Source organism: Schistocerca americana, unplaced genomic scaffold (genome assembly GCF_021461395.2).
Source record: "Schistocerca americana isolate TAMUIC-IGC-003095 unplaced genomic scaffold, iqSchAmer2.1 HiC_scaffold_1454, whole genome shotgun sequence".
In the NCBI taxonomy this organism is placed as follows: Eukaryota; Metazoa; Arthropoda; class Insecta; order Orthoptera; family Acrididae; genus Schistocerca; species Schistocerca americana.
In genome coordinates, this window is record NW_025725537.1 from 1 (window position 1) to 23,545 (window position 23,545).

The 23,545-nt window shown below is 50.4% G+C and overlaps 41 non-coding genes across 41 annotated transcripts; all 41 read left to right on the forward strand.

Moving 5' to 3' along the window:
- Positions 1-368: 368 nt before the first annotated feature.
- Positions 369-441, forward strand: Trnaf-gaa. Its single transcript has one exon. It is a non-coding gene; the product is annotated as a tRNA-Phe (tRNA).
- Positions 442-980: 539 nt separating this feature from the next.
- Positions 981-1,053, forward strand: Trnak-uuu. Its single transcript has one exon. It is a non-coding gene; the product is annotated as a tRNA-Lys (tRNA).
- Positions 1,054-1,191: 138 nt separating this feature from the next.
- On the forward strand, positions 1,192-1,273 carry Trnas-cga. The gene has a single exon. It is a non-coding gene; the product is annotated as a tRNA-Ser (tRNA).
- A 677-nt stretch (positions 1,274-1,950) lies between these two features.
- Positions 1,951-2,032, forward strand: Trnas-uga. Its single transcript has one exon. It is a non-coding gene; the product is annotated as a tRNA-Ser (tRNA).
- A 611-nt stretch (positions 2,033-2,643) lies between these two features.
- Positions 2,644-2,716, forward strand: Trnaf-gaa. The gene has a single exon. It is a non-coding gene; the product is annotated as a tRNA-Phe (tRNA).
- Positions 2,717-3,255: 539 nt separating this feature from the next.
- On the forward strand, positions 3,256-3,328 carry Trnak-uuu. Its single transcript has one exon. It is a non-coding gene; the product is annotated as a tRNA-Lys (tRNA).
- A 138-nt stretch (positions 3,329-3,466) lies between these two features.
- Positions 3,467-3,548, forward strand: Trnas-cga. The gene has a single exon. It is a non-coding gene; the product is annotated as a tRNA-Ser (tRNA).
- A 686-nt stretch (positions 3,549-4,234) lies between these two features.
- Trnas-uga lies at positions 4,235-4,316 on the forward strand. Its single transcript has one exon. It is a non-coding gene; the product is annotated as a tRNA-Ser (tRNA).
- A 610-nt stretch (positions 4,317-4,926) lies between these two features.
- Positions 4,927-4,997, forward strand: Trnaf-gaa. Its single transcript has one exon. It is a non-coding gene; the product is annotated as a tRNA-Phe (tRNA).
- A 538-nt stretch (positions 4,998-5,535) lies between these two features.
- On the forward strand, positions 5,536-5,608 carry Trnak-uuu. Its single transcript has one exon. It is a non-coding gene; the product is annotated as a tRNA-Lys (tRNA).
- A 138-nt stretch (positions 5,609-5,746) lies between these two features.
- On the forward strand, positions 5,747-5,828 carry Trnas-cga. The gene has a single exon. It is a non-coding gene; the product is annotated as a tRNA-Ser (tRNA).
- Positions 5,829-6,504: 676 nt separating this feature from the next.
- On the forward strand, positions 6,505-6,586 carry Trnas-uga. The gene has a single exon. It is a non-coding gene; the product is annotated as a tRNA-Ser (tRNA).
- A 610-nt stretch (positions 6,587-7,196) lies between these two features.
- Trnaf-gaa lies at positions 7,197-7,269 on the forward strand. Its single transcript has one exon. It is a non-coding gene; the product is annotated as a tRNA-Phe (tRNA).
- Positions 7,270-7,808: 539 nt separating this feature from the next.
- Trnak-uuu lies at positions 7,809-7,881 on the forward strand. Its single transcript has one exon. It is a non-coding gene; the product is annotated as a tRNA-Lys (tRNA).
- Positions 7,882-8,019: 138 nt separating this feature from the next.
- Positions 8,020-8,101, forward strand: Trnas-cga. The gene has a single exon. It is a non-coding gene; the product is annotated as a tRNA-Ser (tRNA).
- A 676-nt stretch (positions 8,102-8,777) lies between these two features.
- Positions 8,778-8,859, forward strand: Trnas-uga. Its single transcript has one exon. It is a non-coding gene; the product is annotated as a tRNA-Ser (tRNA).
- Positions 8,860-9,470: 611 nt separating this feature from the next.
- Positions 9,471-9,543, forward strand: Trnaf-gaa. The gene has a single exon. It is a non-coding gene; the product is annotated as a tRNA-Phe (tRNA).
- Positions 9,544-10,081: 538 nt separating this feature from the next.
- On the forward strand, positions 10,082-10,154 carry Trnak-uuu. Its single transcript has one exon. It is a non-coding gene; the product is annotated as a tRNA-Lys (tRNA).
- A 138-nt stretch (positions 10,155-10,292) lies between these two features.
- Positions 10,293-10,372, forward strand: Trnas-cga. The gene has a single exon. It is a non-coding gene; the product is annotated as a tRNA-Ser (tRNA).
- A 677-nt stretch (positions 10,373-11,049) lies between these two features.
- Positions 11,050-11,131, forward strand: Trnas-uga. Its single transcript has one exon. It is a non-coding gene; the product is annotated as a tRNA-Ser (tRNA).
- A 613-nt stretch (positions 11,132-11,744) lies between these two features.
- Positions 11,745-11,817, forward strand: Trnaf-gaa. The gene has a single exon. It is a non-coding gene; the product is annotated as a tRNA-Phe (tRNA).
- Positions 11,818-12,360: 543 nt separating this feature from the next.
- Positions 12,361-12,434, forward strand: Trnak-uuu. The gene has a single exon. It is a non-coding gene; the product is annotated as a tRNA-Lys (tRNA).
- A 140-nt stretch (positions 12,435-12,574) lies between these two features.
- Trnas-cga lies at positions 12,575-12,656 on the forward strand. Its single transcript has one exon. It is a non-coding gene; the product is annotated as a tRNA-Ser (tRNA).
- Positions 12,657-13,333: 677 nt separating this feature from the next.
- Trnas-uga lies at positions 13,334-13,415 on the forward strand. The gene has a single exon. It is a non-coding gene; the product is annotated as a tRNA-Ser (tRNA).
- A 611-nt stretch (positions 13,416-14,026) lies between these two features.
- Trnaf-gaa lies at positions 14,027-14,099 on the forward strand. The gene has a single exon. It is a non-coding gene; the product is annotated as a tRNA-Phe (tRNA).
- Positions 14,100-14,638: 539 nt separating this feature from the next.
- Trnak-uuu lies at positions 14,639-14,711 on the forward strand. The gene has a single exon. It is a non-coding gene; the product is annotated as a tRNA-Lys (tRNA).
- Positions 14,712-14,849: 138 nt separating this feature from the next.
- On the forward strand, positions 14,850-14,931 carry Trnas-cga. Its single transcript has one exon. It is a non-coding gene; the product is annotated as a tRNA-Ser (tRNA).
- A 677-nt stretch (positions 14,932-15,608) lies between these two features.
- On the forward strand, positions 15,609-15,690 carry Trnas-uga. Its single transcript has one exon. It is a non-coding gene; the product is annotated as a tRNA-Ser (tRNA).
- Positions 15,691-16,301: 611 nt separating this feature from the next.
- On the forward strand, positions 16,302-16,374 carry Trnaf-gaa. Its single transcript has one exon. It is a non-coding gene; the product is annotated as a tRNA-Phe (tRNA).
- Positions 16,375-16,909: 535 nt separating this feature from the next.
- On the forward strand, positions 16,910-16,982 carry Trnak-uuu. Its single transcript has one exon. It is a non-coding gene; the product is annotated as a tRNA-Lys (tRNA).
- A 139-nt stretch (positions 16,983-17,121) lies between these two features.
- On the forward strand, positions 17,122-17,203 carry Trnas-cga. The gene has a single exon. It is a non-coding gene; the product is annotated as a tRNA-Ser (tRNA).
- Positions 17,204-17,880: 677 nt separating this feature from the next.
- On the forward strand, positions 17,881-17,962 carry Trnas-uga. The gene has a single exon. It is a non-coding gene; the product is annotated as a tRNA-Ser (tRNA).
- A 611-nt stretch (positions 17,963-18,573) lies between these two features.
- Trnaf-gaa lies at positions 18,574-18,646 on the forward strand. Its single transcript has one exon. It is a non-coding gene; the product is annotated as a tRNA-Phe (tRNA).
- A 539-nt stretch (positions 18,647-19,185) lies between these two features.
- Positions 19,186-19,258, forward strand: Trnak-uuu. Its single transcript has one exon. It is a non-coding gene; the product is annotated as a tRNA-Lys (tRNA).
- Positions 19,259-19,396: 138 nt separating this feature from the next.
- Trnas-cga lies at positions 19,397-19,478 on the forward strand. Its single transcript has one exon. It is a non-coding gene; the product is annotated as a tRNA-Ser (tRNA).
- Positions 19,479-20,155: 677 nt separating this feature from the next.
- On the forward strand, positions 20,156-20,237 carry Trnas-uga. Its single transcript has one exon. It is a non-coding gene; the product is annotated as a tRNA-Ser (tRNA).
- A 611-nt stretch (positions 20,238-20,848) lies between these two features.
- Trnaf-gaa lies at positions 20,849-20,921 on the forward strand. The gene has a single exon. It is a non-coding gene; the product is annotated as a tRNA-Phe (tRNA).
- A 539-nt stretch (positions 20,922-21,460) lies between these two features.
- Positions 21,461-21,533, forward strand: Trnak-uuu. The gene has a single exon. It is a non-coding gene; the product is annotated as a tRNA-Lys (tRNA).
- A 138-nt stretch (positions 21,534-21,671) lies between these two features.
- Trnas-cga lies at positions 21,672-21,753 on the forward strand. The gene has a single exon. It is a non-coding gene; the product is annotated as a tRNA-Ser (tRNA).
- A 677-nt stretch (positions 21,754-22,430) lies between these two features.
- On the forward strand, positions 22,431-22,512 carry Trnas-uga. The gene has a single exon. It is a non-coding gene; the product is annotated as a tRNA-Ser (tRNA).
- Positions 22,513-23,123: 611 nt separating this feature from the next.
- Positions 23,124-23,196, forward strand: Trnaf-gaa. The gene has a single exon. It is a non-coding gene; the product is annotated as a tRNA-Phe (tRNA).
- Positions 23,197-23,545: the final 349 nt, after the last annotated feature.

Consider the following 23,545-nt stretch of genomic DNA (forward strand, 5'->3'; position numbering starts at 1 on the left):
ATTGATGAGCTAACGCAATTCGAATGTTTTACCGTGTGTATCTCCTAGATACTGCCTCTCATACGGTGGAGAGGCTCACTCCTTCTTGTGTCTCGTTCTCTGCACACGAGTTGCCCCTGGCATCGATATAGCACGGGTTTTCTAGCGTCAGCGCGGCGTCACGTGAAGTCAGCGAAGTGAATATTACACGAGTCGAGTCGACATGTTTGCTTGTTACGATGATGGAAGCAGAAGAAATGTGTGTGGGACTTCACTGCATCGGCTGCTCGCCTTTCAGCGTCCCTGTGTCTTATCAGACGAAGGTGACTGTGAAATTGGCAACGAGGCAGAGGTTAACAAACACATGCAAACAGGAACGTTCAACGTCAGCCGAAATAGCTCAGTTGGGAGAGCGTTAGACTGAAGATCTAAAGGTCCCTGGTTCGATCCCGGGTTTCGGCAGGTATTCGTTTTGATGCGACGCCAATGGAATTGCTCTGCGTTGGTGATAATGCAACTACCGCTGACAACAAAAATGACTCTCTCCTGTAGCTGTTCTGGTTGTCTAGTGCATGCCATAAGAGAGACTCACTAGACAACTAACTCCCTTAGAAGCAAAAGAATCAAAAAAGTCCTACCGACTGCGTTCCTTTTTCTGTGTCAGGTGGTGAAGAACGTCTTCAACGGAACCGTGAAACGAGCGAAAACGTGGGAAACATTGCATTCGAAATGCTTGCGAATTTTCCAATTGCCCAGTGAGTGTCGACAAAATATGTAAATTCTCTGCTCCAACGTATGAGACGCAACGACTCCTGCAATTTGTTGTTGCATCGTGTGTCAGCAGTCTTCGATAGTGTGTTACGAGCTTAGTGCGATAAGTTTGCAGGCAGCATTTAGGCGACGTTTTATTAGTAACGGCCCCATGCAGCGATTGCACAACAGTAAAGGACATGAGTCAATGTATAGTTGTGCATCGTGAGAGGTATCACAGCGTCGTGTGAGCCCGGATAGCTCAGTCGGTAGAGCATTAGGCTTTTAACCTAAGGGTCCAGGGTTCAAGTCCCTGTCCGGGCGGAAATTTTAATACTTTGGTAGCGATTCGTCTGGTAGCGGTGGAAACGCTACGGAAAATAACGAAGCTACGCCGTTTTCTGACACCACAGTGCTTTAAACGGTAGCAGTTGCATGTGTCGGGACAACACCGCGCTACCGGCAGTCGTGGCCGAGTGGTTAAGGCGTCTGACTCGAAATCAGATTCCCTCTGGGAGCGTAGGTTCGAATCCTACCGGCTGCGTGCGATTTTGCGTAAAGAGGAGCAAAAATTTTCGCACACATGTGACATGCGTGGGCGAATGCGGGTGCAAACCAGTGACGCCATTCTCAACAAGACGAAAGTTTCCGTTTAAGAATACTGAGTTTCGCGACGACCGCTGCTTACTGTGGCCATCGGTTCACCTCGCACTGACGCTGGGACTGCAGAAAGCCGTCGCTGAGATCGTGAGTACACAGATGTGCTCGAAAGTGTAGGACAGAGCGAACATTCATTTCTTTTTAAGAATCGCAATTCAATCATTCGAGTGCGGCAAAGGCAGTGGTGCAGCGTTTCTTTTCTTAAGATCTCGCAGCTGCTTGGAGGTATGTCCATCGTTTTAAGACGACAGAAAACTAGCGTCAGCGGTGCGTCAGTGGGAAGTCGGTGAAGTCGCCATTGGAGCCATAAGCCAGTAATTACAACATGCGAATCACTCGCACACCATGTAGCATGCACCACAACGCTCGGCCGAGGGACCGGACAGCTCAGTCGGTAGAGCGCTAGACCCTCAACCAAAGGGTCCCGGGCTCAAACCCCCGCCAGGCGAAAATTAACACACTGTCGTAACGGCTAATGGAAACCCTACAGAAAAGAGTGACGCCACGCCGCTTTCTGCCATCAGATTGCTTCTAAAGACGGCGGTTCCACTTGTGCCACCGGCAGTCGTGGCCGAGTGGTTAAGGCGTCTGACTTGAAATCAGATTCCCTCTGGGAGCGTAGGTTCGAGTCCTGCCGACTGCGAAAATTTTCTCGCTCTCAAAAGATGGACGTTCAGCTGCATCCTAGCAGTTGCGTCACTACTAAACACGCGCGTCACCAGCAATGTGCAGTGTTATTTGATCGAGGGCGCAGCGTTACAGTCGCGCCCAGAAGCCGCAGCTCATCTCCTCGTCTCACAGCCGCCCACCGGGTGTTAGTACAAGTGTCGCCTCACTGGGCAGTGCAGATGTGTCCATTTTAGCTTGCAGACGATGACGTGTAGCAATTGATGAGCTAACGCAATTCGAATGTTTTACCGTGTGTATCTCCTAGATACTGCCTCTCATACGGTGGAGAGGCTCACTCCTTCTTGTGTCTCGTTCTCTGCACACGAGTTGCCCCTGGCATCGATATAGCACGGGTTTTCTAGCGTCAGCGCGGCGTCACGTGAAGTCAGCGAAGTGAATATTACACGAGTCGAGTCGACATGTTTGCTTGTTACGATGATGGAAGCAGAAGAAATGTGTGTGGGACTTCACTGCATCGGCTGCTCGCCTTTCAGCGTCCCTGTGTCTTATCAGACGAAGGTGACTGTGAAATTGGCAACGAGGCAGAGGTTAACAAACACATGCAAACAGGAACGTTCAACGTCAGCCGAAATAGCTCAGTTGGGAGAGCGTTAGACTGAAGATCTAAAGGTCCCTGGTTCGATCCCGGGTTTCGGCAGGTATTCGTTTTGATGCGACGCCAATGGAATTGCTCTGCGTTGGTGATAATGCAACTACCGCTGACAACAAAAATGACTCTCTCCTGTAGCTGTTCTGGTTGTCTAGTGCATGCCATAAGAGAGACTCACTAGACAACTAACTCCCTTAGAAGCAAAAGAATCAAAAAAGTCCTACCGACTGCGTTCCTTTTTCTGTGTCAGGTGGTGAAGAACGTCTTCAACGGAACCGTGAAACGAGCGAAAACGTGGGAAACATTGCATTCGAAATGCTTGCGAATTTTCCAATTGCCCAGTGAGTGTCGACAAAATATGTAAATTCTCTGCTCCAACGTATGAGACGCAACGACTCCTGCAATTTGTTGTTGCATCGTGTGTCAGCAGTCTTCGATAGTGTGTTACGAGCTTAGTGCGATAAGTTTGCAGGCAGCATTTAGGCGACGTTTTATTAGTAACGGCCCCATGCAGCGATTGCACAACAGTAAAGGACATGAGTCAATGTATAGTTGTGCATCGTGAGAGGTATCACAGCGTCGTGTGAGCCCGGATAGCTCAGTCGGTAGAGCATTAGGCTTTTAACCTAAGGGTCCAGGGTTCAAGTCCCTGTCCGGGCGGAAATTTTAATACTTTGGTAGCGATTCGTCTGGTAGCGGTGGAAACGCTACGGAAAATAACGAAGCTACGCCGTTTTCTGACACCACAGTGCTTTAAACGGTAGCAGTTGCATGTGTCGGGACAACACCGCGCTACCGGCAGTCGTGGCCGAGTGGTTAAGGCGTCTGACTCGAAATCAGATTCCCTCTGGGAGCGTAGGTTCGAATCCTACCGGCTGCGTGCGATTTTGCGTAAAGAGGAGCAAAAATTTTCGCACACATGTGACATGCGTGGGCGAATGCGGGTGCAAACCAGTGACGCCATTCTCAACAAGACGAAAGTTTCCGTTTAAGAATACTGAGTTTCGCGACGACCGCTGCTTACTGTGGCCATCGGTTCACCTCGCACTGACGCTGGGACTGCAGAAAGCCGTCGCTGAGATCGTGAGTACACAGATGTGCTCGAAAGTGTAGGACAGAGCGAACATTCATTTCTTTTTAAGAATCGCAATTCAATCATTCGAGTGCGGCAAAGGCAGCAAAGGCAGTGGTGCAGCGTTTCTTTTCTTAAGATCTCGCAGCTGCTTGGAGGTATGTCCATCGTTTTAAGACGACAGAAAACTAGCGTCAGCGGTGCGTCAGTGGGAAGTCGGTGAAGTCGCCATTGGAGCCATAAGCCAGTAATTACAACATGCGAATCACTCGCACACCATGTAGCATGCACCACAACGCTCGGCCGAGGGACCGGACAGCTCAGTCGGTAGAGCGCTAGACCCTCAACCAAAGGGTCCCGGGCTCAAACCCCCGCCAGGCGAAAATTAACACACTGTCGTAACGGCTAATGGAAACCCTACAGAAAAGAGTGACGCCACGCCGCTTTCTGCCATCAGATTGCTTCTAAAGACGGCGGTTCCACTTGTGCCACCGGCAGTCGTGGCCGAGTGGTTAAGGCGTCTGACTTGAAATCAGATTCCCTCTGGGAGCGTAGGTTCGAGTCCTGCCGACTGCGAAAATTTTCTCGCTCTCAAAAGATGGACGTTCAGCTGCATCCTAGCAGTTGCGTCACTACTAAACACGCGCGTCACCAGCAATGTGCAGTGTTATTTGATCGAGGGCGCAGCGTTACAGTCGCGCCCAGAAGCCGCAGCTCATCTCCTCGTCTCACAGCCGCCCACCGGGTGTTAGTACAAGTGTCGCCTCACTGGGCAGTGCAGATGTGTCCATTTTAGCTTGCAGACGATGACGTGTAGCAATTGATGAGCTAACGCAATTCGAATGTTTTACCGTGTGTATCTCCTAGATACTGCCTCTCATACGGTGGAGAGGCTCACTCCTTCTTGTGTCTCGTTCTCTGCACACGAGTTGCCCCTGGCATCGATATAGCACGGGTTTTCTAGCGTCAGCGCGGCGTCACGTGAAGTCAGCGAAGTGAATATTACACGAGTCGAGTCGACATGTTGCTTGTTACGATGATGGAAGCAGAAGAAATGTGTGTGGGACTTCACTGCATCGGCTGCTCGCCTTTCAGCGTCCCTGTGTCTTATCAGACGAAGGTGACTGTGAAATTGGCAACGAGGCAGAGGTTAACAAACACATGCAAACAGGAACGTTCAACGTCAGCCGAAATAGCTCAGTTGGGAGAGCGTTAGACTGAAGATCTAAAGGTCCCTGGTTCGATCCGGTTTCGGCAGGTATTCGTTTTGATGCGACGCCAATGGAATTGCTCTGCGTTGGTGATAATGCAACTACCGCTGACAACAAAAATGACTCTCTCCTGTAGCTGTTCTGGTTGTCTAGTGCATGCCATAAGAGAGACTCACTAGACAACTAACTCCCTTAGAAGCAAAAGAATCAAAAAGTCCTACCGACTGCGTTCCTTTTTCTGTGTCAGGTGGTGAAGAACGTCTTCAACGGAACCGTGAAACGAGCGAAAACGTGGGAAACATTGCATTCGAAATGCTTGCGAATTTTCCAATTGCCCAGTGAGTGTCGACAAAATATGTAAATTCTCTGCTCCAACGTATGAGACGCAACGACTCCTGCAATTTGTTGTTGCATCGTGTGTCAGCAGTCTTCGATAGTGTGTTACGAGCTTAGTGCGATAAGTTTGCAGGCAGCATTTAGGCGACGTTTTATTAGTAACGGCCCCATGCAGCGATTGCACAACAGTAAAGGACATGAGTCAATGTATAGTTGTGCATCGTGAGAGGTATCACAGCGTCGTGTGAGCCCGGATAGCTCAGTCGGTAGAGCATTAGGCTTTTAACCTAAGGGTCCAGGGTTCAAGTCCCTGTCCGGGCGGAAATTTTAATACTTTGGTAGCGATTCGTCTGGTAGCGGTGGAAACGCTACGGAAAATAACGAAGCTACGCCGTTTTCTGACACCACAGTGCTTTAAACGGTAGCAGTTGCATGTGTCGGGACAACACCGCGCTACCGGCAGTCGTGGCCGAGTGGTTAAGGCGTCTGACTCGAAATCAGATTCCCTCTGGGAGCGTAGGTTCGAATCCTACCGGCTGCGTGCGATTTTGCGTAAAGAGGAGCAAAAATTTTCGCACACATGTGACATGCGTGGGCGAATGCGGGTGCAAACCAGTGACGCCATTCTCAACAAGACGAAAGTTTCCGTTTAAGAATACTGAGTTTCGCGACGACCGCTGCTTACTGTGGCCATCGGTTCACCTCGCACTGACGCTGGGACTGCAGAAAGCCGTCGCTGAGATCGTGAGTACACAGATGTGCTCGAAAGTGTAGGACAGAGCGAACATTCATTTCTTTTAAGAATCGCAATTCAATCATTCGAGTGCGGCAAAGGCAGTGGTGCAGCGTTTCTTTTCTTAAGATCTCGCAGCTGCTTGGAGGTATGTCCATCGTTTTAAGACGACAGAAAACTAGCGTCAGCGGTGCGTCAGTGGGAAGTCGGTGAAGTCGCCATTGGAGCCATAAGCCAGTAATTACAACATGCGAATCACTCGCACACCATGTAGCATGCACCACAACGCTCGGCCGAGGGACCGGACAGCTCAGTCGGTAGAGCGCTAGACCCTCAACCAAAGGGTCCCGGGCTCAAACCCCCGCCAGGCGAAAATTAACACACTGTCGTAACGGCTAATGGAAACCCTACAGAAAAGAGTGACGCCACGCCGCTTTCTGCCATCAGATTGCTTCTAAAGACGGCGGTTCCACTTGTGCCACCGGCAGTCGTGGCCGAGTGGTTAAGGCGTCTGACTTGAAATCAGATTCCCTCTGGGAGCGTAGGTTCGAGTCCTGCCGACTGCGAAAATTTTCTCGCTCTCAAAAGATGGACGTTCAGCTGCATCCTAGCAGTTGCGTCACTACTAAACACGCGCGTCACCAGCAATGTGCAGTGTTATTTGATCGAGGGCGCAGCGTTACAGTCGCGCCCAGAAGCCGCAGCTCATCTCCTCGTCTCACAGCCGCCCACCGGGTGTTAGTACAAGTGTCGCCTCACTGGGCAGTGCAGATGTGTCCATTTTAGCTTGCAGACGATGACGTGTAGCAATTGATGAGCTAACGCAATTCGAATGTTTTACCGTGTGTATCTCCTAGATACTGCCTCTCATACGGTGGAGAGGCTCACTCCTTCTTGTGTCTCGTTCTCTGCACACGAGTTGCCCCTGGCATCGATATAGCACGGGTTTTCTAGCGTCAGCGCGGCGTCACGTGAAGTCAGCGAAGTGAATATTACACGAGTCGAGTCGACATGTTTGCTTGTTACGATGATGGAAGCAGAAGAAATGTGTGTGGACTTCACTGCATCGGCTGCTCGCCTTTCAGCGTCCCTGTGTCTTATCAGACGAAGGTGACTGTGAAATTGGCAACGAGGCAGAGGTTAACAAACACATGCAAACAGGAACGTTCAACGTCAGCCGAAATAGCTCAGTTGGGAGAGCGTTAGACTGAAGATCTAAAGGTCCCTGGTTCGATCCCGGGTTTCGGCAGGTATTCGTTTTGATGCGACGCCAATGGAATTGCTCTGCGTTGGTGATAATGCAACTACCGCTGACAACAAAAATGACTCTCTCCTGTAGCTGTTCTGGTTGTCTAGTGCATGCCATAAGAGAGACTCACTAGACAACTAACTCCCTTAGAAGCAAAAGAATCAAAAAAGTCCTACCGACTGCGTTCCTTTTTCTGTGTCAGGTGGTGAAGAACGTCTTCAACGGAACCGTGAAACGAGCGAAAACGTGGGAAACATTGCATTCGAAATGCTTGCGAATTTTCCAATTGCCCAGTGAGTGTCGACAAAATATGTAAATTCTCTGCTCCAACGTATGAGACGCAACGACTCCTGCAATTTGTTGTTGCATCGTGTGTCAGCAGTCTTCGATAGTGTGTTACGAGCTTAGTGCGATAAGTTTGCAGGCAGCATTTAGGCGACGTTTTATTAGTAACGGCCCCATGCAGCGATTGCACAACAGTAAAGGACATGAGTCAATGTATAGTTGTGCATCGTGAGAGGTATCACAGCGTCGTGTGAGCCCGGATAGCTCAGTCGGTAGAGCATTAGGCTTTTAACCTAAGGGTCCAGGGTTCAAGTCCCTGTCCGGGCGGAAATTTTAATACTTTGGTAGCGATTCGTCTGGTAGCGGTGGAAACGCTACGGAAAATAACGAAGCTACGCCGTTTTCTGACACCACAGTGCTTTAAACGGTAGCAGTTGCATGTGTCGGGACAACACCGCGCTACCGGCAGTCGTGGCCGAGTGGTTAAGGCGTCTGACTCGAAATCAGATTCCCTCTGGGAGCGTAGGTTCGAATCCTACCGGCTGCGTGCGATTTTGCGTAAAGAGGAGCAAAAATTTTCGCACACATGTGACATGCGTGGGCGAATGCGGGTGCAAACCAGTGACGCCATTCTCAACAAGACGAAAGTTTCCGTTTAAGAATACTGAGTTTCGCGACGACCGCTGCTTACTGTGGCCATCGGTTCACCTCGCACTGACGCTGGGACTGCAGAAAGCCGTCGCTGAGATCGTGAGTACACAGATGTGCTCGAAAGTGTAGGACAGAGCGAACATTCATTTCTTTTTAAGAATCGCAATTCAATCATTCGAGTGCGGCAAGGCAGTGGTGCAGCGTTTCTTTTCTTAAGATCTCGCAGCTGCTTGGAGGTATGTCCATCGTTTTAAGACGACAGAAAACTAGCGTCAGCGGTGCGTCAGTGGGAAGTCGGTGAAGTCGCCATTGGAGCCATAAGCCAGTAATTACAACATGCGAATCACTCGCACACCATGTAGCATGCACCACAACGCTCGGCCGAGGGACCGGACAGCTCAGTCGGTAGAGCGCTAGACCCTCAACCAAAGGGTCCCGGGCTCAAACCCCCGCCAGGCGAAAATTAACACACTGTCGTAACGGCTAATGGAAACCCTACAGAAAAGAGTGACGCCACGCCGCTTTCTGCCATCAGATTGCTTCTAAAGACGGCGGTTCCACTTGTGCCACCGGCAGTCGTGGCCGAGTGGTTAAGGCGTCTGACTTGAAATCAGATTCCCTCTGGGAGCGTAGGTTCGAGTCCTGCCGACTGCGAAAATTTTCTCGCTCTCAAAAGATGGACGTTCAGCTGCATCCTAGCAGTTGCGTCACTACTAAACACGCGCGTCACCAGCAATGTGCAGTGTTATTTGATCGAGGGCGCAGCGTTACAGTCGCGCCCAGAAGCCGCAGCTCATCTCCTCGTCTCACAGCCGCCACCGGGTGTTAGTACAAGTGTCGCCTCACTGGGCAGTGCAGATGTGTCCATTTTAGCTTGCAGACGATGACGTGTAGCAATTGATGAGCTAACGCAATTCGAATGTTTTACCGTGGTGTATCTCCTAGATACTGCCTCTCATACGGTGGAGAGGCTCACTCCTTCTTGTGTCTCGTTCTCTGCACACGAGTTGCCCCTGGCATCGATATAGCACGGGTTTTCTAGCGTCAGCGCGGCGTCACGTGAAGTCAGCGAAGTGAATATTACACGAGTCGAGTCGACATGTTTGCTTGTTACGATGATGGAAGCAGAAGAAATGTGTGTGGGACTTCACTGCATCGGCTGCTCGCCTTTCAGCGTCCCTGTGTCTTATCAGACGAAGGTGACTGTGAAATTGGCAACGAGGCAGAGGTTAACAAACACATGCAAACAGGAACGTTCAACGTCAGCCGAAATAGCTCAGTTGGGAGAGCGTTAGACTGAAGATCTAAAGGTCCCTGGTTCGATCCCGGGTTTCGGCAGGTATTCGTTTTGATGCGACGCCAATGGAATTGCTCTGCGTTGGTGATAATGCAACTACCGCTGACAACAAAAATGACTCTCTCCTGTAGCTGTTCTGGTTGTCTAGTGCATGCCATAAGAGAGACTCACTAGACAACTAACTCCCTTAGAAGCAAAAGAATCAAAAAAGTCCTACCGACTGCGTTCCTTTTTCTGTGTCAGGTGGTGAAGAACGTCTTCAACGGAACCGTGAAACGAGCGAAAACGTGGGAAACATTGCATTCGAAATGCTTGCGAATTTTCCAATTGCCCAGTGAGTGTCGACAAAATATGTAAATTCTCTGCTCCAACGTATGAGACGCAACGACTCCTGCAATTTGTTGTTGCATCGTGTGTCAGCAGTCTTCGATAGTGTGTTACGAGCTTAGTGCGATAAGTTTGCAGGCAGCATTTAGGCGACGTTTTATTAGTAACGGCCCATGCAGCGATTGCACAACAGTAAAGGACATGAGTCAATGTATAGTTGTGCATCGTGAGAGGTATCACAGCGTCGTGTGAGCCCGGATAGCTCAGTCGGTAGAGCATTAGGCTTTTAACCTAAGGGTCCAGGGTTCAAGTCCCTGTCCGGGCGGAAATTTTAATACTTTGGTAGCGATTCGTCTGGTAGCGGTGGAAACGCTACGGAAAATAACGAAGCTACGCCGTTTTCTGACACCACAGTGCTTTAAACGGTAGCAGTTGCATGTGTCGGGACAACACCGCGCTACCGGCAGGTGGCCGAGTGGTTAAGGCGTCTGACTCGAAATCAGATTCCCTCTGGGAGCGTAGGTTCGAATCCTACCGGCTGCGTGCGATTTTGCGTAAAGAGGAGCAAAAATTTTCGCACACATGTGACATGCGTGGGCGAATGCGGGTGCAAACCAGTGACGCCATTCTCAACAAGACGAAAGTTTCCGTTTAAGAATACTGAGTTTCGCGACGACCGCTGCTTACTGTGGCCATCGGTTCACCTCGCACTGACGCTGGGACTGCAGAAAGCCGTCGCTGAGATCGTGAGTACACAGATGTGCTCGAAAGTGTAGGACAGAGCGAACATTCATTTCTTTTTAAGAATCGCAATTCAATCATTCGAGTGCGGCAAAGGCAGTGGTGCAGCGTTTCTTTTCTTAAGATCTCGCAGCTGCTTGGAGGTATGTCCATCGTTTTAAGACGACAGAAAACTAGCGTCAGCGGTGCGTCAGTGGGAAGTCGGTGAAGTCGCCATTGGAGCCATAAGCCAGTAATTACAACATGCGAATCACTCGCACACCATGTAGCATGCACCACAACGCTCGGCCGAGGGACCGGACAGCTCAGTCGGTAGAGCGCTAGACCCTCAACCAAAGGGTCCCGGGCTCAAACCCCCGCCAGGCGAAAATTAACACACTGTCGTAACGGCTAATGGAAACCCTACAGAAAAGAGTGACGCCACGCCGCTTTCTGCCATCAGATAGCTTCTAAAGACGGCGGTTCCACTTGTGCCACCGGCAGTCGTGGCCGAGTGGTTAAGGCGTCTGACTTGAAATCAGATTCCCTCTGGGAGCGTAGGTTCGAGTCCTGCCGACTGCGAAAATTTTCTCGCTCTCAAAAGATGGACGTTCAGCTGCATCCTAGCAGTTGCGTCACTACTAAACACCGCGCGTCACCAGCAATGTGCAGTGTTATTTGATCGAGGGCGCAGCGTTACAGTCGCGCCCAGAAGCCGCAGCTCATCTCCTCGTCTCACAAGCCGCCCACCGGGTGTTAGTACAAGTGTCGCCTCACTGGGCAGTGCAGATGTGTCCATTTTAGCTTGCAGACGATGACGTGTAGCAATTGATGAGCTAACGCAATTCGAATGTTTTACCGTGTGTATCTCCTAGATACTGCCTCTCATACGGTGGAGAGGCTCACTCCTTCTTGTGTCTCGTTCTCTGCACACGAGTTGCCCCTGGCATCGATATAGCCACGGTTTTCTAGCGTCAGCGCGGCGTCACGTGAAGTCAGCGAAGTGAATATTACACGAGTCGAGTCGACATGTTTGCTTGTTACGATGATGGAAGCAGAAGAAATGTGTGTGGGACTTCACTGCATCGGCTGCTCGCCTTTCAGCGTCCCTGTGTCTTATCAGACGAAGGTGACTGTGAAATTGGCAACGAGGCAGAGGTTAACAAACACATGCAAACAGGAACGTTCAACGTCAGCCGAAATAGCTCAGTTGGGAGAGCGTTAGACTGAAGATCTAAAGGTCCCTGGTTCGATCCCGGGTTTCGGCAGGTATTCGTTTTGATGCGACGCCAATGGAATTGCTCTGCGTTGGTGATAATGCAACTACCGCTGACAACAAAAATGACTCTCTCCTGTAGCTGTTCTGGTTGTCTAGTGCATGCCATAAGAGAGACTCACTAGACAACTAACTCCCTTAGAAGCAAAAGAATCAAAAAAAGTCCTACCGACTGCGTTCCTTTTTCTGTGTCAGGTGGTGAAGAACGTCTTCAACGGAACCGTGAAACGAGCGAAAACGTGGGAAACATTGCATTCGAAATGCTTGCGAATTTTCCAAATTGCCCAGTGAGTGTCCGACAAAATATGTAAATTCTCTGCTCCAACGTATGAGACGCAACGACTCCTGCAATTTGTTGTTGCATCGGTGTGTCAGCAGTCTTCGATAGTGTGTTACGAGCTTAGTGCGATAAGTTTGCAGGCAGCATTTAGGCGACGTTTTATTAGTAACGGCCCCATGCAGCGATTGCACAACAGTAAAGGACATGAGTCAATGTATAGTTGTGCATCGTGAGAGGTATCACAGCGTCGTGTGAGCCCGGATAGCTCAGTCGGTAGAGCATTAGGCTTTTAAACCTAAGGGTCCAGGGTTCAAGTCCCTGTCCGGGCGGAAATTTAATACTTTGGTAGCGATTCGTCTGGTAGCGGGTGGAAACGCTACGGAAAATAACGAAGCTACGCCGTTTTCTGACACCCACAGTGCTTTAAACGGTAGCAGTTGCATGTGTCGGGACAACACCCGCGCTACCGGCAGTCGTGGCCGAGTGGTTAAGGCGTCTGACTCGAAATCAGATTCCCTCTGGGAGCGTAGGTTCGAATCCTACCGGCTGCGTGCGATTTTGCGTAAAGAGGAGCAAAAATTTTCGCACACATGTGACATGCGTGGGCGAATGCGGGTGCAAACCAGTGACGCCATTCTCAACAAGACGAAAGTTTCCGTTTAAGAATACTGAGTTTCGCGACGACCGCTGCTTACTGTGGCCATCGGTTCACCTCGCACTGACGCTGGGACTGCAGAAAGCCGTCGCTGAGATCGTGAGTACACAGATGTGCTCGAAAGTGTAGGACAGAGCGAACATTCATTTCTTTTTAAGAATCGCAATTCAATCATTCGAGTGCGGCAAAGGCAGTGGTGCAGCGTTTCTTTTCTTAAGATCTCGCAGCTGCTTGGAGGTATGTCCATCGTTTTAAGACGACAGAAAACTAGCGTCAGCGGTGCGTCAGTGGGAAGTCGGTGAAGTCGCCATTGGAGCCATAAGCCAGTAATTACAACATGCGAATCACTCGCACACCATGTAGCATGCACCACAACGCTCGGCCGAGGGACCGGACAGCTCAGTCGGTAGAGCGCTAGACCCTCAACCAAAGGGTCCCGGGCTCAAACCCCCGCCAGGCGAAAATTAACACACTGTCGTAACGGCTAATGGAAACCCTACAGAAAAGAGTGACGCCACGCCGCTTTCTGCCATCAGATTGCTTCTAAAGACGGCGGTTCCACTTGTGCCACCGGCAGTCGTGGCCGAGTGGTTTAAGGCGTCTGACTTGAAATCAGATTCCCTCTGGAGCGTAGGTTCGAGTCCTGCCGACTGCGAAAATTTTCTCGCTCTCAAAAGATGGACGTTCAGCTGCATCCTAGCAGTTGCGTCACTACTAAACACGCGCGTCACCAGCAATGTGCAGTGTTATTTGATCGAGGGCGCAGCGTTACAGTCGCGCCCAGAAGCCGCAGCTCATCTCCTCGTCTCACAGCCGCCCACCGGGTGTTAGTACAAGTGTCGCCTCACTGGGCAGTGCAGATGTGTCCATTTTAGCTTGCAGACGATGACGTGTAGCAATTGATGAGCTAACGCAATTCGAATGTTTTACCGTGTGTATCTCCTAGATACTGCCTCTCATACGGTGGAGAGGCTCACTCCTTCTTGTGTCTCGTTCTCTGCACACGAGTTGCCCCTGGCATCGATATAGCACGGGTTTTCTAGCGTCAGCGCGGCGTCACGTGAAGTCAGCGAAGTGAATATTACACGAGTCGAGTCGACATGTTTGCTTGTTACGATGATGGAAGCAGAAGAAATGTGTGTGGGACTTCACTGCATCGGCTGCTCGCCTTTCAGCGTCCCTGTGTCTTATCAGACGAAGGTGACTGTGAAATTGGCAACGAGGCAGAGGTTAACAAACACATGCAAACAGGAACGTTCAACGTCAGCCGAAATAGCTCAGTTGGGAGAGCGTTAGACTGAAGATCTAAAGGTCCCTGGTTCGATCCCGGGTTTCGGCAGGTATTCGTTTTGATGCGACGCCAATGGAATTGCTCTGCGTTGGTGATAATGCAACTACCGCTGACAACAAAAATGACTCTCTCCTGTAGCTGTTCTGGTTGTCTAGTGCATGCCATAAGAGAGACTCACTAGACAACTAACTCCCTTAGAAGCAAAAGAATCAAAAAAGTCCTACCGACTGCGTTCCTTTTTCTGTGTCAGGTGGTGAAGAACGTCTTCAACGGAACCGTGAAACGAGCGAAAACGTGGGAAACATTGCATTCGAAATGCTTGCGAATTTTCCAATTGCCCAGTGAGTGTCGACAAAATATGTAAATTCTCTGCTCCAACGTATGAGACGCAACGACTCCTGCAATTTGTTGTTGCATCGTGTGTCAGCAGTCTTCGATAGTGTGTTACGAGCTTAGTGCGATAAGTTTGCAGGCAGCATTTAGGCGACGTTTTATTAGTAACGGCCCCATGCAGCGATTGCACAACAGTAAAGGACATGAGTCAATGTATAGTTGTGCATCGTGAGAGGTATCACAGCGTCGTGTGAGCCCGGATAGCTCAGTCGGTAGAGCATTAGGCTTTTAACCTAAGGGTCCAGGGTTCAAGTCCCTGTCCGGGCGGAAATTTTAATACTTTGGTAGCGATTCGTCTGGTAGCGGTGGAAACGCTACGGAAAATAACGAAGCTACGCCGTTTTCTGACACCACAGTGCTTTAAACGGTAGCAGTTGCATGTGTCGGGACAACACCGCGCTACCGGCAGTCGTGGCCGAGTGGTTAAGGCGTCTGACTCGAAATCAGATTCCCTCTGGGAGCGTAGGTTCGAATCCTACCGGCTGCGTGCGATTTTGCGTAAAGAGGAGCAAAAATTTTCGCACACATGTGACATGCGTGGGCGAATGCGGGTGCAAACCAGTGACGCCATTCTCAACAAGACGAAAGTTTCCGTTTAAGAATACTGAGTTTCGCGACGACCGCTGCTTACTGTGGCCATCGGTTCACCTCGCACTGACGCTGGGACTGCAGAAAGCCGTCGCTGAGATCGTGAGTACACAGATGTGCTCGAAAGTGTAGGACAGAGCGAACATTCATTTCTTTTTAAGAATCGCAATTCAATCATTCGAGTGCGGCAAAGGCAGTGGTGCAGCGTTTCTTTTCTTAAGATCTCGCAGCTGCTTGGAGGTATGTCCATCGTTTTAAGACGACAGAAAACTAGCGTCAGCGGTGCGTCAGTGGGAAGTCGGTGAAGTCGCCATTGGAGCCATAAGCCAGTAATTACAACATGCGAATCACTCGCACACCATGTAGCATGCACCACAACGCTCGGCCGAGGGACCGGACAGCTCAGTCGGTAGAGCGCTAGACCCTCAACCAAAGGGTCCCGGGCTCAAACCCCCGCCAGGCGAAAATTAACACACTGTCGTAACGGCTAATGGAAACCCTACAGAAAAGAGTGACGCCACGCCGCTTTCTGCCATCAGATTGCTTCTAAAGACGGCGGTTCCACTTGTGCCACCGGCAGTCGTGGCCGAGTGGTTAAGGCGTCTGACTTGAAATCAGATTCCCTCTGGGAGCGTAGGTTCGAGTCCTGCCGACTGCGAAAATTTTCTCGCTCTCAAAAGATGGACGTTCAGCTGCATCCTAGCAGTTGCGTCACTACTAAACACGCGCGTCACCAGCAATGTGCAGTGTTATTTGATCGAGGGCGCAGCGTTACAGTCGCGCCCAGAAGCCGCAGCTCATCTCCTCGTCTCACAGCCGCCCACCGGGTGTTAGTACAAGTGTCGCCTCACTGGGCAGTGCAGATGTGTCCATTTTAGCTTGCAGACGATGACGTGTAGCAATTGATGAGCTAACGCAATTCGAATGTTTTACCGTGTGTATCTCCTAGATACTGCCTCTCATACGGTGGAGAGGCTCACTCCTTCTTGTGTCTCGTTCTCTGCACACGAGTTGCCCCTGGCATCGATATAGCACGGGTTTTCTAGCGTCAGCGCGGCGTCACGTGAAGTCAGCGAAGTGAATATTACACGAGTCGAGTCGACATGTTTGCTTGTTACGATGATGGAAGCAGAAGAAATGTGTGTGGGACTTCACTGCATCGGCTGCTCGCCTTTCAGCGTCCCTGTGTCTTATCAGACGAAGGTGACTGTGAAATTGGCAACGAGGCAGAGGTTAACAAACACATGCAAACAGGAACGTTCAACGTCAGCCGAAATAGCTCAGTTGGGAGAGCGTTAGACTGAAGATCTAAAGGTCCCTGGTTCGATCCCGGGTTTCGGCAGGTATTCGTTTTGATGCGACGCCAATGGAATTGCTCTGCGTTGGTGATAATGCAACTACCGCTGACAACAAAAATGACTCTCTCCTGTAGCTGTTCTGGTTGTCTAGTGCATGCCATAAGAGAGACTCACTAGACAACTAACTCCCTTAGAAGCAAAAGAATCAAAAAGTCCCGACTGCGTTCCTTTTTCTGTGTCAGGTGGTGAAGAACGTCTTCAACGGAACCGTGAAACGAGCGAAAACGTGGGAAACATTGCATTCGAAATGCTTGCGAATTTTCCAATTGCCCAGTGAGTGTCGACAAAATATGTAAATTCTCTGCTCCAACGTATGAGACGCAACGACTCCTGCAATTTGTTGTTGCATCGTGTGTCAGCAGTCTTCGATAGTGTGTTACGAGCTTAGTGCGATAAGTTTGCAGGCAGCATTTAGGCGACGTTTTATTAGTAACGGCCCCATGCAGCGATTGCACAACAGTAAAGGACATGAGTCAATGTATAGTTGTGCATCGTGAGAGGTATCACAGCGTCGTGTGAGCCCGGATAGCTCAGTCGGTAGAGCATTAGGCTTTTAACCTAAGGGTCCAGGGTTCAAGTCCCTGTCCGGGCGGAAATTTTAATACTTTGGTAGCGATTCGTCTGGTAGCGGTGGAAACGCTACGGAAAATAACGAAGCTACGCCGTTTTCTGACACCACAGTGCTTTAAATCGGTAGCAGTTGCATGTGTCGGGACAACACCGCGCTACCGGCAGTCGTGGCCGAGTGGTTAAGGCGTCTGACTCGAAATCAGATTCCCTCTGGGAGCGTAGGTTCGAATCCTACCGGCTGCGTGCGATTTTGCGTAAAGAGGAGCAAAAATTTTCGCACACATGTGACATGCGTGGGCGAATGCGGGTGCAAACCAGTGACGCCATTCTCAACAAGACGAAAGTTTCCGTTTAAGAATACTGAGTTTCGCGACGACCGCTGCTTACTGTGGCCATCGGTTCACCTCGCACTGACGCTGGGACTGCAGAAAGCCGTCGCTGAGATCGTGAGTACACAGATGTGCTCGAAAGTGTAGGACAGAGCGAACATTCATTTCTTTTTAAGAATCGCAATTCAATCATTCGAGTGCGGCAAAGGCAGTGGTGCAGCGTTTCTTTTCTTAAGATCTCGCAGCTGCTTGGAGGTATGTCCATCGTTTTAAGACGACAGAAAACTAGCGTCAGCGGTGCGTCAGTGGGAAGTCGGTGAAGTCGCCATTGGAGCCATAAGCCAGTAATTACAACATGCGAATCACTCGCACACCATGTAGCATGCACCACAACGCTCGGCCGAGGGACCGGACAGCTCAGTCGGTAGAGCGCTAGACCCTCAACCAAAGGGTCCCGGGCTCAAACCCCCGCCAGGCGAAAATTAACACACTGTCGTAACGGCTAATGGAAACCCTACAGAAAAGAGTGACGCCACGCCGCTTTCTGCCATCAGATTGCTTCTAAAGACGGCGGTTCCACTTGTGCCACCGGCAGTCGTGGCCGAGTGGTTAAGGCGTCTGACTTGAAATCAGATTCCCTCTGGGAGCGTAGGTTCGAGTCCTGCCGACTGCGAAAATTTTCTCGCTCTCAAAAGATGGACGTTCAGCTGCATCCTAGCAGTTGCGTCACTACTAAACACGCGCGTCACCAGCAATGTGCAGTGTTATTTGATCGAGGGCGCAGCGTTACAGTCGCGCCCAGAAGCCGCAGCTCATCTCCTCGTCTCACAGCCGCCCACCGGGTGTTAGTACAAGTGTCGCCTCACTGGGCAGTGCAGATGTGTCCATTTTAGCTTGCAGACGATGACGTGTAGCAATTGATGAGCTAACGCAATTCGAATGTTTTACCGTGTGTATCTCCTAGATACTGCCTCTCATACGGTGGAGAGGCTCACTCCTTCTTGTGTCTCGTTCTCTGCACACGAGTTGCCCCTGGCATCGATATAGCACGGGTTTTCTAGCGTCAGCGCGGCGTCACGTGAAGTCAGCGAAGTGAATATTACACGAGTCGAGTCGACATGTTTGCTTGTTACGATGATGGAAGCAGAAGAAATGTGTGTGGGACTTCACTGCATCGGCTGCTCGCCTTTCAGCGTCCCTGTGTCTTATCAGACGAAGGTGACTGTGAAATTGGCAACGAGGCAGAGGTTAACAAACACATGCAAACAGGAACGTTCAACGTCAGCCGAAATAGCTCAGTTGGGAGAGCGTTAGACTGAAGATCTAAAGGTCCCTGGTTCGATCCCGGGTTTCGGCAGGTATTCGTTTTGATGCGACGCCAATGGAATTGCTCTGCGTTGGTGATAATGCAACTACCGCTGACAACAAAAATGACTCTCTCCTGTAGCTGTTCTGGTTGTCTAGTGCATGCCATAAGAGAGACTCACTAGACAACTAACTCCCTTAGAAGCAAAAGAATCAAAAAAGTCCTACCGACTGCGTTCCTTTTTCTGTGTCAGGTGGTGAAGAACGTCTTCAACGGAACCGTGAAACGAGCGAAAACGTGGGAAACATTGCATTCGAAATGCTTGCGAATTTTCCAATTGCCCAGTGAGTGTCGACAAAATATGTAAATTCTCTGCTCCAACGTATGAGACGCAACGACTCCTGCAATTTGTTGTTGCATCGTGTGTCAGCAGTCTTCGATAGTGTGTTACGAGCTTAGTGCGATAAGTTTGCAGGCAGCATTTAGGCGACGTTTTATTAGTAACGGCCCCATGCAGCGATTGCACAACAGTAAAGGACATGAGTCAATGTATAGTTGTGCATCGTGAGAGGTATCACAGCGTCGTGTGAGCCCGGATAGCTCAGTCGGTAGAGCATTAGGCTTTTAACCTAAGGGTCCAGGGTTCAAGTCCCTGTCCGGGCGGAAATTTTAATACTTTGGTAGCGATTCGTCTGGTAGCGGTGGAAACGCTACGGAAAATAACGAAGCTACGCCGTTTTCTGACACCACAGTGCTTTAAACGGTAGCAGTTGCATGTGTCGGGACAACACCGCGCTACCGGCAGTCGTGGCCGAGTGGTTAAGGCGTCTGACTCGAAATCAGATTCCCTCTGGGAGCGTAGGTTCGAATCCTACCGGCTGCGTGCGATTTTGCGTAAAGAGGAGCAAAAATTTTCGCACACATGTGACATGCGTGGGCGAATGCGGGTGCAAACCAGTGACGCCATTCTCAACAAGACGAAAGTTTCCGTTTAAGAATACTGAGTTTCGCGACGACCGCTGCTTACTGTGGCCATCGGTTCACCTCGCACTGACGCTGGGACTGCAGAAAGCCGTCGCTGAGATCGTGAGTACACAGATGTGCTCGAAAGTGTAGGACAGAGCGAACATTCATTTCTTTTTAAGAATCGCAATTCAATCATTCGAGTGCGGCAAAGGCAGTGGTGCAGCGTTTCTTTTCTTAAGATCTCGCAGCTGCTTGGAGGTATGTCCATCGTTTTAAGACGACAGAAAACTAGCGTCAGCGGTGCGTCAGTGGGAAGTCGGTGAAGTCGCCATTGGAGCCATAAGCCAGTAATTACAACATGCGAATCACTCGCACACCATGTAGCATGCACCACAACGCTCGGCCGAGGGACCGGACAGCTCAGTCGGTAGAGCGCTAGACCCTCAACCAAAGGGTCCCGGGCTCAAACCCCCGCCAGGCGAAAATTAACACACTGTCGTAACGGCTAATGGAAACCCTACAGAAAAGAGTGACGCCACGCCGCTTTCTGCCATCAGATTGCTTCTAAAGACGGCGGTTCCACTTGTGCCACCGGCAGTCGTGGCCGAGTGGTTAAGGCGTCTGACTTGAAATCAGATTCCCTCTGGGAGCGTAGGTTCGAGTCCTGCCGACTGCGAAAATTTTCTCGCTCTCAAAAGATGGACGTTCAGCTGCATCCTAGCAGTTGCGTCACTACTAAACACGCGCGTCACCAGCAATGTGCAGTGTTATTTGATCGAGGGCGCAGCGTTACAGTCGCGCCCAGAAGCCGCAGCTCATCTCCTCGTCTCACAGCCGCCCACCGGGTGTTAGTACAAGTGTCGCCTCACTGGGCAGTGCAGATGTGTCCATTTTAGCTTGCAGACGATGACGTGTAGCAATTGATGAGCTAACGCAATTCGAATGTTTTACCGTGTGTATCTCCTAGATACTGCCTCTCATACGGTGGAGAGGCTCACTCCTTCTTGTGTCTCGTTCTCTGCACACGAGTTGCCCCTGGCATCGATATAGCACGGGTTTTCTAGCGTCAGCGCGGCGTCACGTGAAGTCAGCGAAGTGAATATTACACGAGTCGAGTCGACATGTTTGCTTGTTACGATGATGGAAGCAGAAGAAATGTGTGTGGGACTTCACTGCATCGGCTGCTCGCCTTTCAGCGTCCCTGTGTCTTATCAGACGAAGGTGACTGTGAAATTGGCAACGAGGCAGAGGTTAACAAACACATGCAAACAGGAACGTTCAACGTCAGCCGAAATAGCTCAGTTGGGAGAGCGTTAGACTGAAGATCTAAAGGTCCCTGGTTCGATCCCGGGTTTCGGCAGGTATTCGTTTTGATGCGACGCCAATGGAATTGCTCTGCGTTGGTGATAATGCAACTACCGCTGACAACAAAAATGACTCTCTCCTGTAGCTGTTCTGGTTGTCTAGTGCATGCCATAAGAGAGACTCACTAGACAACTAACTCCCTTAGAAGCAAAAGAATCAAAAAAGTCCTACCGACTGCGTTCCTTTTTCTGTGTCAGGTGGTGAAGAACGTCTTCAACGGAACCGTGAAACGAGCGAAAACGTGGGAAACATTGCATTCGAAATGCTTGCGAATTTTCCAATTGCCCAGTGAGTGTCGACAAAATATGTAAATTCTCTGCTCCAACGTATGAGACGCAACGACTCCTGCAATTTGTTGTTGCATCGTGTGTCAGCAGTCTTCGATAGTGTGTTACGAGCTTAGTGCGATAAGTTTGCAGGCAGCATTTAGGCGACGTTTTATTAGTAACGGCCCCATGCAGCGATTGCACAACAGTAAAGGACATGAGTCAATGTATAGTTGTGCATCGTGAGAGGTATCACAGCGTCGTGTGAGCCCGGATAGCTCAGTCGGTAGAGCATTAGGCTTTTAACCTAAGGGTCCAGGGTTCAAGTCCCTGTCCGGGCGGAAATTTTAATACTTTGGTAGCGATTCGTCTGGTAGCGGTGGAAACGCTACGGAAAATAACGAAGCTACGCCGTTTTCTGACACCACAGTGCTTTAAACGGTAGCAGTTGCATGTGTCGGGACAACACCGCGCTACCGGCAGTCGTGGCCGAGTGGTTAAGGCGTCTGACTCGAAATCAGATTCCCTCTGGGAGCGTAGGTTCGAATCCTACCGGCTGCGTGCGATTTTGCGTAAAGAGGAGCAAAAATTTTCGCACACATGTGACATGCGTGGGCGAATGCGGGTGCAAACCAGTGACGCCATTCTCAACAAGACGAAAGTTTCCGTTTAAGAATACTGAGTTTCGCGACGACCGCTGCTTACTGTGGCCATCGGTTCACCTCGCACTGACGCTGGGACTGCAGAAAGCCGTCGCTGAGATCGTGAGTACACAGATGTGCTCGAAAGTGTAGGACAGAGCGAACATTCATTTCTTTTTAAGAATCGCAATTCAATCATTCGAGTGCGGCAAAGGCAGTGGTGCAGCGTTTCTTTTCTTAAGATCTCGCAGCTGCTTGGAGGTATGTCCATCGTTTTAAGACGACAGAAAACTAGCGTCAGCGGTGCGTCAGTGGGAAGTCGGTGAAGTCGCCATTGGAGCCATAAGCCAGTAATTACAACATGCGAATCACTCGCACACCATGTAGCATGCACCACAACGCTCGGCCGAGGGACCGGACAGCTCAGTCGGTAGAGCGCTAGACCCTCAACCAAAGGGTCCCGGGCTCAAACCCCCGCCAGGCGAAAATTAACACACTGTCGTAACGGCTAATGGAAACCCTACAGAAAAGAGTGACGCCACGCCGCTTTCTGCCATCAGATTGCTTCTAAAGACGGCGGTTCCACTTGTGCCACCGGCAGTCGTGGCCGAGTGGTTAAGGCGTCTGACTTGAAATCAGATTCCCTCTGGGAGCGTAGGTTCGAGTCCTGCCGACTGCGAAAATTTTCTCGCTCTCAAAAGATGGACGTTCAGCTGCATCCTAGCAGTTGCGTCACTACTAAACACGCGCGTCACCAGCAATGTGCAGTGTTATTTGATCGAGGGCGCAGCGTTACAGTCGCGCCCAGAAGCCGCAGCTCATCTCCTCGTCTCACAGCCGCCCACCGGGTGTTAGTACAAGTGTCGCCTCACTGGGCAGTGCAGATGTGTCCATTTTAGCTTGCAGACGATGACGTGTAGCAATTGATGAGCTAACGCAATTCGAATGTTTTACCGTGTGTATCTCCTAGATACTGCCTCTCATACGGTGGAGAGGCTCACTCCTTCTTGTGTCTCGTTCTCTGCACACGAGTTGCCCCTGGCATCGATATAGCACGGGTTTTCTAGCGTCAGCGCGGCGTCACGTGAAGTCAGCGAAGTGAATATTACACGAGTCGAGTCGACATGTTTGCTTGTTACGATGATGGAAGCAGAAGAAATGTGTGTGGGACTTCACTGCATCGGCTGCTCGCCTTTCAGCGTCCCTGTGTCTTATCAGACGAAGGTGACTGTGAAATTGGCAACGAGGCAGAGGTTAACAAACACATGCAAACAGGAACGTTCAACGTCAGCCGAAATAGCTCAGTTGGGAGAGCGTTAGACTGAAGATCTAAAGGTCCCTGGTTCGATCCCGGGTTTCGGCAGGTATTCGTTTTGATGCGACGCCAATGGAATTGCTCTGCGTTGGTGATAATGCAACTACCGCTGACAACAAAAATGACTCTCTCCTGTAGCTGTTCTGGTTGTCTAGTGCATGCCATAAGAGAGACTCACTAGACAACTAACTCCCTTAGAAGCAAAAGAATCAAAAAAGTCCTACCGACTGCGTTCCTTTTTCTGTGTCAGGTGGTGAAGAACGTCTTCAACGGAACCGTGAAACGAGCGAAAACGTGGGAAACATTGCATTCGAAATGCTTGCGAATTTTCCAATTGCCCAGTGAGTGTCGACAAAATATGTAAATTCTCTGCTCCAACGTATGAGACGCAACGACT